General features: G+C 41.1%; 1 pseudogene; it reads left to right on the top strand.

The window, feature by feature from the left end:
* Nucleotides 1-837: 837 nt before the first annotated feature.
* On the top strand, nt 838-1,310 carry LOC101445488 (ras-related C3 botulinum toxin substrate 1 pseudogene; annotated as a pseudogene).
* Nucleotides 1,311-3,553: the final 2,243 nt, after the last annotated feature.

Raw genomic sequence — 3,553 nt, 5'->3', positions numbered from 1 at the left:
ATGCATCAGCACTGCACATGGGGCAGCTCTACACGGGTCAAGGAGGCCCGGGGTTTGAACTGTGGACCTCCCATGTGGTAGACGGATGCCCTAACCACTGGGCCAAGTCTGCCGCCTTGTAGTACTTTTTAAGGGAAGCCTCTGAGTCGTGGCTTCATCCTAGCCTCTCCTCTCCCTTACTCCCTACATTGAATGAGGATGCTAGGTGAAACATTGCTTTAAATGGGACTTGAAAAAAAAAAGAAAAATAAATAAATAAATAATAAAAAATAAATGGGACTTGAGTGGTAATCACTAAATACAAGAGCATTGGGGAAGGAAAGAAAACTGACTTTCATTAAACACTCTATGGCCCAGGCAGTGTTATAGGCTTTTAACATCAATAATTTCATTTCACCTGCTCAATAGCTCTGTGTTTACAGATGAGAAACTTGAAACAGAAAAGCTTACCCACAGCTGGTCAGTGGTACACCTAGAACTGAATCACCACAAAATTCTTGAAGGTTTATCCTGATAAAGTGTATCTGACTTCAGAGACACCTTATTCCTGACATTTGGAGTGTTTAGACAAATGGTGTCAGAGCCAATGTGCAGAAAGCCTAAGCCAGAAAAGATGGGCTGGATGTTGTCCCTACAGTCTTCCTTTAAAAAAAGTGTTAGGATTTTTCCTTCAGCCTTGGGTGGTGGCCTCCACTAGACTTCGGCTGCCAGTGCTCTGAGGGTCAGGTGCCATGGACAGCAGCCTAGGCATCCCATGCCCTGAGTCTACCACACCCCGCATCTGCAACTCCTCTCCTCAGTACTCCATCACCACTGCTGAGACCCAGAGCAGACCAGATGCTGGCCATCAAGTGTGTGGTGGTGGGAGATGTGGCTGTAAGTAAAACTTGCCTACTGATCAGTTATACTACAAATGCATTTCCTGGAGAATATATTCCCACTGTTTTTTACAACTATTCTTCCAATGTTATGGTAGATGGAAAACTGGTGAATCTGGGCTTGTGGGATATAGCTGGACAAGAAGATTATGACCGATTATGCCCTCTAACCTATCCATAAACAGATGTCTTCTTAATTTGTTTCTCCCTTGTGAGTCCTGCATCATTTGAAAATGTATGTGCAAAGTGGTATCCTGAGGTGCAACACCATTATCCCAACATCTGATTATCATAGTGAGAACTAAATTTGATCTTAGGAATGACAAAGACATGATTGAGAAGCTGAAGGAGAAGAAGCTGACCTCCATCACCTATCCCCATGGTTTAGCCATGGAAGGAGATCGATGCTGTAAAATACCTGGAGTGCTCTAAGCTCACACAGTAGGGCCTCAAGACAGTCCTCTTCCCACCGCCTGACAAGTAGAGGAAGAGAGAATGCCTGCCGCTGTAAATGTTAGAGCCCTTCGTTCCTTACTCTGTCCCACCTGGAACCTTTATATTCTTTGCTCAGAAATAGTGGAGCCTTCACACTTGATGCCAATTAATTGTTAGAGATTAGTTTTTCCATAAGACACTTTTGAACCAATCAGTAATTTCTAGGTTTTGTTTGTTTAAAGTGTAAGAGTACAAACTTTCACATTTTATTAAAATTTAGCCCTAAATGGAAAAAAATAAGGATTAGACAGAATCTTCTTGGGGACTTCCACTGATAGAGGATCTTTTAAATGTGTCTACTCATAAGAGTCTTGGATGGTCCCAACATGTTGTTGGGTCCTTTATGCCTTGAAGTAACCTAAGTGACAAAAAACCACTGTGGTGGTTTGAAGCCATATCTACCCAAGAAAAACACATTCTTAAAATTACTTCATTCCTGTGGGTGTGGGCCCATTTTAAGTAGGACCTTTTGATGAGGCTACTTCAGTTAAGGTGTGGCCTATCTCATTCAGGATGGGTCTTAATCTGATTATTGAAGTCCTTTATAAGAGAATGAACTTCAGATAAAGAGAGAGAAAACCGCAGAAGCAAGAAGCTGAAATCAGTGAAACCTGAAAGAGAAGGGAGACCAGCAGATACCACCATGTGACTTGCCATGTGACAGAGGAGCAAAGAATTGCTGGCAGTCAGTCTTCAGGAGGAAAGCAACATCCTGATGATGCCTTGATTTGGACATTTTCCTGGTCTCAAAACTGTGAGTGAAAAAATTCTCATTCTTTATCGTGTCCCATTTCATGGTATTTGCTTGGAGCAGCCTAGGAAACTAAAACATCCATCAACCAAACAATATATTCTGAGAGCATCAGTCATGTGTTTGGGCAGCAGAGGTGATACAAAGAGATTTAAGAACAGGAGATTATAACTAAGAAAGCACTGGGCTTCCAGCTTCACTTTGAATAAAATCCAAAATCAACTGCCCTGGCTTATAATTCCCTACCTATTTCTCAGATCTTATTCTACCCTGGTTCACTTTCCTTTAGTCACACTGGTTTTATCACTGGCCATTGCATCGTTCTAGAATTACCTTCCCCAAATTTCTGCATAATTGACTTATTCTCATCCTCCAGATTTCAGTTCAAATTTTTCTCATTCAGAACGGCTTTCTCTGATCCCCATAGCATAAGTCATCCCCTAATTATCACTGTTTTTCTTCATGTCTCTTTTATCTTTCTGAAACTATCTTATTTTCTCATTTATTTGTTCATCATCTGTCTCCCCCAAATATGAAAGTACATGGGAGTTGGAACCTTGTTTGTCCCTAGTACCTAAAACAGTGTTTGACAAATAAGAGGAGCTTAGTAAATATTTATTGAGTGAATAGAGCAAACTGGAAGCCTGGGTTCTATTCTTCCTTCTGCAAGTTGTGTGAATTTGGGAGGATCATTTAACTGCTTTGAGTGGGAGCTTATTCATCTAGAAAAAGGATTGGCAAACCATGGTCCAAAAGTGAAATATGGCATGTTGTCTGTTTTTGTAAATAAAGTTTTATTGGAATACAGCCAAGCTCATTCATGTGCATAGTAGCTACAGCTGTTTTCATACTTATTAAGTGGGTGTATCTTTGGAACCTCACCAACTTTACATGTCAGCTTCCTCAGTTGTAAAATGGGGATAGTAATAGTTCTTATTCCATAGACTTATTGTGAGCATCAAATGAGATACTGTGTGAAAAGAGGCAGCATTTGGCTCATTGCCAATTTTCATTACTGGTAATTGCCATCATCACTTTCATCATTGTGTTAGGTTGAACTATTTACCTCAACAAACACATGTTCTTAAGCTTAATCCATATCCCTGTGGGTGTGAACTTCTTGTAAATAGAATCTCTTGAAGATGTTATTTTTAGTTAAGGTGTGGCCCAACTAAACCAGGATGGGTCTTAATCCAGATTACTGGCAACCTTAGAAAGAGTAAGACACAGGGAGGATACAGGAGTAGAAAGCCAGGGGGAACCCCAAAGAGAAAGGAGAGGATATTTCCATGTGACAGGAAAGCTGAGGAGCCCCAAGGATCAGCAGCAGCCAGTCCCAGTATGCTAGGTTTCAGGGAGAAAGCATTGTCTTGCCCATATTTGATGTTGGACTTCTGGTCTCTGAAACTGTGAACCGATAAATGCTTGT

Source organism: Dasypus novemcinctus, chromosome X (genome assembly GCF_030445035.2).
Source record: "Dasypus novemcinctus isolate mDasNov1 chromosome X, mDasNov1.1.hap2, whole genome shotgun sequence".
Classification (NCBI taxonomy): domain Eukaryota; kingdom Metazoa; phylum Chordata; class Mammalia; order Cingulata; family Dasypodidae; genus Dasypus; species Dasypus novemcinctus.
This window is presented reverse-complemented; position numbering and strand designations above follow the sequence as displayed.